This window comes from Procambarus clarkii, chromosome 57 (assembly GCF_040958095.1).
Source record: "Procambarus clarkii isolate CNS0578487 chromosome 57, FALCON_Pclarkii_2.0, whole genome shotgun sequence".
Taxonomy (NCBI): domain Eukaryota; kingdom Metazoa; phylum Arthropoda; class Malacostraca; order Decapoda; family Cambaridae; genus Procambarus; species Procambarus clarkii.
This window is the reverse complement of record NC_091206.1, coordinates 19285856-19296952: the sequence shown is the minus strand read 5'-3', so window position 1 is coordinate 19296952 and position 11097 is coordinate 19285856.

Genomic DNA, 11097 nt, shown 5'->3' with positions numbered 1-11097 from the left:
GGGGGAGGGAGGGGGCCCTCGTGGAGGTAGGCGGAGGACGCAAGGCAGCTGCGTCTGACGCAGCACCATATAGCTGCCTGTCACTATGCTCAGACACCAGTGACGATCAACTCGCGCACTCTGGGCTCCGCTGCTAGTCTCACGAGTTCACTCCAGTGACGTCCAACTCGCGCACTCTGGGGTCCGCTGCTAGTCTCACGAGTTCACTCCAGTGACGTCCAACTCGCGCACTCTGGGGTCCGCTGCTAGTCTCACGAGTTCACTCCAGTGACGTCCAACTCGCACACTCTGGGCTCCGCTGCTAGTCTCACGAGTTCACTTCAGTGACGTCCAACTCACACACTCTGGGCTCCGCTGCTAGTCTCACGAGTTCACTCCAGTGACGTCCTACTCGCACACTCTGGGCTCCGCTGCTAGTCTCACGAGTTCACTTCAGTGACGTCCAACTCACACACTCTGGGCTCCGCTGCTAGTCTCACGAGTTCACTTCAGTGACGTCCAACTCACACACTCTGGGCTCCGTTGCTAGTCTCACGAGTTCACTCCAGTGACGTCCTACTCGCACACTCTGGGCTCCGCTGCTAGTCTCACGAGTTCACTCCAGTGACGTCCTACTCGCACACTCTGGGCTCCGCTGCTAGTCTCACGAGTTCACTTCAGTGACGTCCTACTCGCACACTCTGGGCTCCGCTGCTAGTCTCACGAGTTCACTTCAGTGACGTCCAACTCACACACTCTGGGCTCCGTTGCTAGTCTCACGAGTTCACTCCAGTGACGTCCTACTCGCACACTCTGGGCTCCGCTGCTAGTCTCACGAGTTCACTCCAGTGACGTCCTACTCGCACACTCTGGGCTCCGCTGCTAGTCTCACGAGTTCACTTCAGTGACGTCCTACTCGCACACTCTGGGCTCCGCTGCTAGTCTCACGAGTTCACTTCAGTGACGTCCTACTCGCGCACTCTGGCCTTCGCTGCTAGTCTCACGAGTTCACTTCAGTGACGTCCAACTCACATATTCTGGGCTCCACAGCTAAAAAATAATAAAAACTGTCACCTATCTGCCCATTTAAAGTTTTTTTTTCCGTTGTGGGAGTTGTGGAGTTAAAGTTTACTGCTGCATCACTCTTCAGCATATTGAATTGCAATTCATCTTCCCCATAATCTCGCTGGCAATATCGCTTATAATACTGGCAATTTACAGTACCCGAGTCCCACAAAAAATTGAGCTTGCAATATCGGCACTGCATCTGATGCATTCCACATATTTTTCACTCACTAAAATATAAATTTGTATTTGCAGGTTGACGGTGTTTTGATCAGAGAATCATCAGGTGCCGGTCAGCCTTGGGTACTTCATCACTTCAGCCGTCCGTGAATACAGCGATTTACAAACTCATCAACATCATCACAGCCTCACACTTGGGAAGGAAAATGCTAAGGAAATCACAATCTAATACCCAGCGATGGTATATCCATTTTCCAATTCGAATTTATTGTGTTTCAATTATAATAAACAAAAAAATTACTGAGTACATATTAGTTCAACCTCGACCTGCCTGTTGTTGTTGCATAACTCAGCTGATGCAATGATACGAGATACACAATTTGCTATCGTTGAATATCTTTCAGTATATATGTTAGTGTCTGTAATCGGACCTGCAATATCGTTCCCAACTAAATAAAAATAAAAGCTCCTATTTGCTCGTACTTTTAATTGGATTTATTGTGTAGTTTTAGAATTCATGAACCGACATTAAAATATATATATATATGCGAACAAGCCTGAATGGTCCCCAGGACTATATGCGAATGAAAATATATATATATATATATATATATATATATATATATATATATATATATATATATATATATATATATATATATATATATATATATATAGGAAACGAGAAATACAACCGAGTTGATTTGGTCCCAGATATTGATTTGGGCTGCTCACGGTCCCATATATATTGACCGAGGTGATTAACTTGGCAGTTACAGCCCCGCTCCTGTGCTAGGTAAGTCCACTACGGGCTCACCATAGCCCGTGCTACTTGAAACTTTTGTTCCGTGTAGCTGAATCTAAAACAACAACACCAACAGGTTAACTTGGACCCCAGATATTGACCATAGGACGTAGTCGGCGACACTGTCTACCTGCGCAGCTTTTGGGAATAATCCCGCCGTTAATCAGCAACTTCGCCTAACTTTGCGCCGCCGCTGCAGGGGCCCCAGCGAGGTGGACATTACCTCCACCCTCAGCGCCAGGGGCCAGATTCACGAAGCAGTTACGCAAGCACTTACGAACCTGTATATCTTTTTCTCAATCTTTGGCGGCTTTATTTACAATAATTAAACAGTTAATGAGCTCTGAAGCACTAGGAAGTTCTTTATAACAATAACAACAGTTGAATTTGGAAATTTTCATGCTTATAAACTGTTTAATACATGAAGCCAAAGCCGTCAAAGATTGAGGAAAGATGTACACGTTCATAAGTACCTGCGTAACTGCTTCGATAATCTGACCCCAGTTTATCAAACTTTTATTATTTTGTTGTAATTATATCAGGAATATTGTTCTAGTTTGTCCAGTATATAAAGATATTTTCACTCACTGATAGATTGGTATTTATCAGGAGAAAGCACTAAGCAATTACGACTATATAGCACTTGGAAAGACTCCTTATCCTGATCTTTTCCATTGCTATATAGTCGTAATGGCTTAGTGCTTTTTCCTGATAAATAGCAATCACACATGTATCTATACTTATCAATTAGAACGTGCGTCTTTATCCGAGGTTTCAGGCCAGACGTTAGGGGATAGCCTCACTAAATTTGGTAAGATGACTGGTCATTCAGGAATAAGCATAGGGAGTGGGAGGGGTCGAGGTCGACCCCAAGCCCACCCATTTGCAATAAACTTCTCCTCTCTCTGTTGTTGCGCACCATTCCTTTCCATTGTCCCATCCCAAAAATGTTATCCCGATCCCTTCCCCGTGATATATAGTTGCAATGGCTTGACGCTTTCTCCGGATACCCCCGTTCCCTCTCTGTTGTTGTTCTTGTTTTAGATTCAGTAACTCGGAACAAAATATCCATGCAGTCTTTGTGGCCTTACAGCTGAGTGGACAGCGATTCCTATTCATAATCCTGAAGTTCCGGGTTCGATCCCCGGTGGAGGTGGAAATAAATGGGCAGGGCATTTCACCCCTGAGGACCCCTGTTACCTAGCAGTAAAACAGTAAAATAGGTTCCTGGAAGTTAGACCACTGCTAATGGCTGCTTCCTGGGGAATGTGTAACAAAAAGGAGGTCTGGTCGAGGACCGGGCCACTGGGAAGCTAAGCCCCGAAAAAATTGTTTTACTAGGAATATATTTAAATGTAGCATTTCTCCCCTTGTAAACTGAGTAAATATGAATTTTATATTGTATATTAATAAAGACGAACAAAAATTCAAGTAATTGGGCTCAAAATGAACTCATTTTTTTATTTTACTGATTACAAAAGTATTGTATATATATATATATATATATATATATATATATATATATATATATATATATATATATATATATATATATATATATATTATATATATTTATATATATATATATATATATATATATATATATATATATATATATTTATATATATATATATATATATATATATATATATATATATATATATATATATATATATATATATATATATATATTTACAGGAATCCAGTGATGAGGACGATCTGTCACTTATCTGCAAGGGTCGTTTGGCTCTTAGAGAGGGCGAAGAAAGACTTGGAAAGGGAAAGGAGGGACATAATTAGGAAGAAAAGAGGAAGAAGGGAGATACGAGAAAGGGGCAGGAAAGGGCGATAACGATGAGGGATCACATTATGGTCTTTTCTCTTTCCCCCCATTTTTTTATCTAGATTATGGCATTGTTGTGTAAATTGTGGAGGGGGAGGGGGGAGGGGGGAGGGTAGGATTTATGGAAAGCTCTGCCTTAGATTCATATGGGGATTTTCGAGGCTGAGAATGCGGACAATATATTAGCGAAGTTTTAGCGAGTGTAGGAGGAAATGTGCTCAGGGAGCTTTATTTTAAGTGTTTGTGTATGGGGGTGTGTGTACTCACCTAATTGTACTCACCTAATTGTGCTTGGAGGGTTGAGCTCTGGCTCTATGGTCCCGCCTCTCAACTGTCAATCAACAGGTATACAGGTATTGGGCTCTATCATATCTACAATTGAAACTGTGTATGGTGTCAGCCTCCACCACATCACTTCCTAATGCATTCCATTTGTCAACCACTCTGACACTAAAAAAATTCTTTCTAATATCTCTCTACCTCATTTGGACACCCAGTTTCCACCTGTGTCCCCTAGTGCGTGTGCCCCCTGTGTTAAATAGCTTGTCTATATCTACTCTATCGATTCCCTTGAGAATCTTGAATGTGGTGATCATGTCCCCCCTAACTCTTCTGTCTTCCAACGAAGACAACGAGTGTGTGTGTGTGTGTGTGTGTGTGTGTGTGTTTGTGTGTGTGTGTGTGTGTGTGTGTGTGAGAGAGAGAGAGAGAGAGAGAGAGAGAGAGAGAGAGAGAGAGAGAGAGAGAGAGAGAGAGAGAGAGAGAGAGAGAGAGAGAGAGAGAGAGAGAGAGAGAGAGCCAGTCCTTGCATATTACACATGTGAAAGTAACTCAGCCATTGCCGTCACAGCCATTGGCGAGTGTATCATGCCTCAGGGACGTAGTTTTTCTGCCTTATGTAATTAATATTATTTATATAGCCAAGTAAGTTTTAATCTTTCACAGGCGACAGGAGTCTTCATGCGTGTCGCCGTGACAAATTCGAATGATTTGTTTAAATTACTCACTCCCAAACATACATGCACACTCATACACAAGAACACACTAGCGTTCGGGATTTGCTGTCCAAGGACCCGGGTTCGTTTCCTGGCTTCGGTAGAACAAACAGGCAGAGCCTCTTCCTCCTGATGCATCTGTTTACTTTGTGGGGATTTGTCCGTATGTGTGTGTCAACTCACCTAGTTGTGCTTGCTTCGGCTCTTTGGTCCCGCCTCTCAACTGTCAATCAACTGGTGTTCAGATTCCTGAGCCTACTGCGCTCTATCATATCTACATTTGAAACTGTGTATGGAGTCAGCCTCCACCACATCACTGCCTAGTGCAATCCACCTGTTAACTACTCTGATACTGAAAAAGGTCTTCCTAACGTCCCTGTGGCTCATTTGGGTACTCAGTTTCCACCTGTGTCCTCTTGTGCGTGTACCACCCGTGCTAAATAATTTATCTTTATCTACCCTGTCAATTCATCTGAGAATTTTTTAGATAGCGATCATATCTTCCCTTACTCTTCTGTCTTCTAGTTTCGTGAGGTTTAGTTCCAGTAATGTTTCCACGTAGCTCATGCCATTCAGCTTGGGGGACTAGCATGGTGGCATTCCTCTGAACCTTTTCTGACTTGGTGTGTGTGTGTGTGTGTGTACTCACCTTTTTGTTCTCAACTATTTGTGCCTGCAGATTCGAGCACTAGCTCTTGGAACCCGGTTTTCTAGGCGCCGATGGTCTACTGCAATGAATCTTAACATATTACCCTATCAAAATATTACTTTTTATTGTGACCCTAATTTTATTACCTTTACCCATTTTCCCCTACTTTTAAAATAACGTATGGTGTTTGTTTCTTCAACTTGTTCCTTATTTCATTGAATTTTCCAACTACTCCTACGCTAAAAGAAAACTATCTGTCATCTTTATGGCTGCTCTCAGTCTCAAGCTTCCATGTATGCCCTTTTGGTCTATTTGTATTCATTGTGAACATATCCTCTTTTTCTACTGTATCAATCCCCCTAAGTATTTATATGTCACTATCATGTCTCCCTACTCTCTCTCTCCTCCTTTCTAACGTTGTCAGGGTTACTTTTTTCAATGTCTGTTCATATGTAATCCCTCGAAATTCTAGAACGCAGCTCGTTACAAATTTCTGCACCTTTCCAGGCTTCCTTGTGTGTTTCTAAGACGGGGCTCCACGTTGGAGCAGCATACTCTAAAATTGGTCTCACAGAAGTGATATAAAGAATCCTTATTTAGGTTCCTGAATGATGTTCTGACTTTCGCTAGTGTAGAGAATTCTGCTGATGTTTTCTTATATATAAGTTTAGTGTTAGGTCTGGTATCATGTCCACTCCCTGGTATTTTGGTCTAGTTATTATAGGAGGCAGTTTCCCTTCATAGTGTCCTGGACTTCCGGTCTCCTGGCAAATGTTCCCTTTTTCCTCACCATACAATTGCTAGTGTTGCACTCCAGCTGCCAATACTTGGACCAATTCTGCAGCTTGTTTAAGTCACATTAAATAATCTTTCAGTCTTCATCTGAAACACTGTGTTCCCAGATGAGCCACAGGGAGGTTAGAAAGACCTTTTTCAGTGTCAGAGTAGTTAACGGACGGAATGCATTAGGCAGTGATGTGGTGGAGGCTGACTCCATACACAGTTTCAAATGTAATATGACAGAGCCCAGTAGGCTCAGGAATCTGTACACCTGTTGATTGACGGTTGAGAGGCGGGACTAAAGAGCCAGAGCTCAACCCCCGCAAACACAACTAGGTGAGTACACACACACACACACCCACACACACACACACACACACCCACCCACCCACACACACACACACACACACACCCACACACACACACACACACACACACACACACACACACACACACACACACACACACACACACACACAGACACACACACACACACACACACACACACACACACACACACACACACACACACCAATAACAACAAACCCCCTCACAATGTGTCCCATCAAACACATGAATATGCAAATGCGCCTCGCCCAGCCTTCCTGCTCCACAAGCCTCCACAATGCTCCCCTAAACTGCGACAATATCGTAAATAATCACAAGTAAATATGTGCAATTATCTGTGCGCATAAACAAACCCACAATCCCTTATGGTCTTGACGCTTTTATGTTGCGGGCCTTATAGCCGCGGGGAAAACAAAAACACAAGCAGTAAGTAACTCGGTGATTTTACGTAAACTCCTCTTATAAAAGACTTAGGGGTGTAACCGGCAGCGTCCGGGTCTCTCCCCTCCGTTAGCCAATACCCCTTATCTCGTGTCACTGTGTTCCTATTCCCTCTTTCCTCCGTGTCCTCCCCTCTACAACTATATTCTCAGTGATTCATTTAACTCCTCACCTTTCTTTCCCCTGCTATGTCTGACCCCTATCACACCTCTATTCCATCTCCCCTCCCTCTCACCACTCCCCCTTTCTCCTCCGCTCTTCTCACCTCTCTACCTATCACTCCTTCCTTTTCTTCCCCCTTCTCTCTTCTGTCTCTCTCCCTATGTTTCGTCTTTTTTTTATTAATACATGAGGTACATCTGCATTAGTGCAGCTACCCTAAACTATATGAAGTGGAGTACAGTGTGTCAAAAAAGCTAACTACGTGATGTTATAAAATCCCCATCACACAGGATGGTTAGTCATACTGAGGCATGTGATAGGCAGTCTGCACTGGCAGACTCCGGAAGCATTTTGAGGATATCATCAACACAAGAGTGAATAAGGTAGCAGTGGTAATAAAAGTCCCCATCTCGCAGGATGGTAAGTCATACAGGGCCATATGTTTAGTAGCCTGTACTGGCAAATTTTGGGTACACTGTGAGGATATCTTCAAGAATACGAGAGTGAACAAAGTACCTCATGCCAACTGGTCTGAAAGGACAAATAACTGGGCATTCAGTGATGTAGTGCGGGAGATCGTGCCGTAGTTCCTGCTCACAGAGTTTGCAACTGGAGTGCTCAGGATTGGGAGATCCGTCACCTGCAGCCACCTGCCACATGTAATGGTAACCCAACCTGATCCTTGCAACCACTGTGTCGCACAGTCTAGTGGACGTTTTGTGCTCCCCATAGATATAGGTTTCAGATCTGAACAAATCATAGCTTTTTATATTAGTACTTTCAGGTCGTTGGGATTCAGTAATTTCTTTCCTATCAGATCTGAGTGTTTGGACCAATACAGTTTTGACAGCAGAGATGGGGATACCTAGATCTAATTCAACTTCAAACTTGTTACACGCTAATTTGGCTGCAATGTCTGTTTCATTATGATGGGTTATATTTATGTGTGAAGGTATCCATACAAAGGAGATTCGAGACCCTTTACTCTGTGCATCAATTAGGTCATTTATAATTAGGAGTATGAGGTTCTTGCTGTCCATCTAGGAGTGAATCTAGGGAATCGGCAGCCATCATTCACCGATTACGTGGATCGATTAGGTATAGTGTCCCCGATTAGGGACACTATGAGGGTCTGACATCCCTCCTAATAAGACTGACCCCGACAAGTCTATTACTGTACCAAACCCCACACCATTCATCCTGCAACGTTGGGTGAGGTTATCCCCAAGCGTTTGGCCTGCAATCTCATACAAATATACGCACACTCTCTTCTATAGATATAGGCTTCATTATCGTCAACATAAAGACAATTTATTTTGATTATATAATTGACTCTACGGTTAGGAGAGTGCAAAATTTAAAAAAAAAACGTATTTGCGTTGCTCACAAGGTGGCCGGGGCTGGCAATATTAGGCTGTTGTGTAATAGTATAAAAAGCACTTTTTGTTTAATTAAAATCATGACTCTTCATAAATTTATATGAGAACATTATACTCGACGTGGACATACAACTGGCACTTAAATAAAACTAGTTGCAGGCAGAAACGCACGCATACACACTCACATGCGCGTGTGCGCGAGCGCACACGCGCGCGTACGCAAGCATGCACCCCCCCCTCTACACAACACTCACCCATATATGCGCAACCCTAACCACACCCCTACACACACAGGGGGCCTCGCGGCTGAGTGGACAGAGCTCGGGGGTCGTAGTCTGAATGGCCAGGGTTCGATTCCCGGCGTTGGTGGAAACAAATTGGCAGAGTTTCTTTCACCCTGATACCTCTGTTCATCTATCAGTAAATAGGTACCAGGGAGTTAGACAGCTACTACGGGTTGCTTCCTGGGGTTTGTGTGTGTTAAAGAGAAATATATGGAGTAAACATAATAGAGGAAAACCGATTGGTTAGAAAGGCAGGGTCCAAGAGCTAAATAGCTCGATTCTGCAGACACAAATAGTAAATACAAATAGTAAATACACACCCAGTCATTTTTTTCTGAAGAACAAAACTTTGCAACAAGATTGGTGTGAGAGCTAAGACGGTTAAGCTACGGAAATAGAGTATAGGAACAAAATCTCAAAACTTTAGAGGATAGAAGAAATAGAGGGGATATGATCACAATATGACACATGAGGGAAATAACTAAGTTGGCTAAGGATAATAAGATAAGGTAATAGATAAGGTTAAGATGGTTGTCTCTTCGGATTGAGACAAAGTAGGGGAAAAAAAAAGAGTACACAGATGGAAGATGGAAGGCAAATGAGCCGAGGGAATGTAAGGAAATACTGGCACCCTGTGAACAAGTGGAATACACTGAGAGAAGACTGTTGTGGAAGACACCTCCGTCCACAACTTTAAGGCCAGATTCGACAAAGAATTTCTATGTCAGAATAGGTAAACTGTAATGCAGCAGGGACAGCATAATAGGCAGGGCATAAAGTGGTAAACCACATCTTTCCCCTCCACCCGGAGATACTGCTAGGTAAGCACGCACGCACGCACGCACACACGCACGCACGCACGCACGCGCGCACACACACACACACACACACACACACACACACACACACACACACACACACACACACACACACACACACACACACACACACACACACACACACTGTCAATTAAGTCACACCGTCAATAAACACCCTCAGCGCTGGATATGTCATAAGCATGTTTAACTTGCTGACTGCAAACACGCCACTATGACACATAGAATTTTGTTTTCCTGTTTCCTTTATTTTAAAACACCCAAATCTTAATCTGTGTAAATCATCACTTTCCAATTAGAATTGCAAAAGAAAGTAAACATTTCGTCTTGGTTCATCACACCGTTTTCTTGCAAATGTATTTCACGTTCCAAAATATCCCCATATGTTGCACCTGATGAGTGAACTGCCTTCAAAATGCATGACCTCCCAGTGTGCAATGTGTCAAAATGATATATTTACTCCAGCAGTGATTCATTTACACAGTTAATATTTTGGTAGATTTGTCAAAACGCTCAAAATCTCGTGTTGAAATATTGAGTTTGTTATAGTGCCTGCTACTGTTCCATGGCTGCTCCTGAGTCCTGCAAGTTGCATGGGAATGTTTGAGTAAGTTTCATGCTTGAAGTTTCTGCTGATGTCATCATACATAGGTAAAGCATACGTTTCATTGGGGTTACGAGCGACGACACACGCACACACACGCACGCGCACACATATATTCACAGGGGTAATTTAATATACATTCCCCCGAGCTGAGAGGTAAAAGCTACGAGAAACGACGACTGGATCCAACCATCACGACACCCGAAGACAGAAGAGTTAGGGGGGAGGCATGATAACCACTTCTAAAATTCTCAGAGGAATTGATTAGGTAGATAAAGACAAACTATTTAGCATGGGATGAACACGAACAAGGGGACACAATAGGAAACTTAGTACCCAAATTAGCCACAGAGATATTAAAAAGAATTTTCAGAGTAGTTAACAAATGGAATGTATTAGGAAAGATGTGTTGAAGGCAGACTCCACACTCAGTTTCAGATGTAGAGGCATAAAAGTACATAATAGGCTCAGGAACCTGTACACCAGTTGATTTACAGTTGAGAGAAAGGACTAAAAAGCCGAAGCTCAACCCCCACAAGTGCACAACTAGGTGAGAAAATAACCTCAACTGTAGATATTGTAGGGTCTAATTGGTTCTAAAACTTATATCCCAGTCGATTGAAAGTTCAGAGGCGGGACCCAAACGCTAAAGCTCAACCTTTGCCGGAATTAGCAGGACAACTGCCTAGTCAATACACATGCGTACATCACAGGCAAATTTCTTCCCTCGAGTACTATGAACTGAAG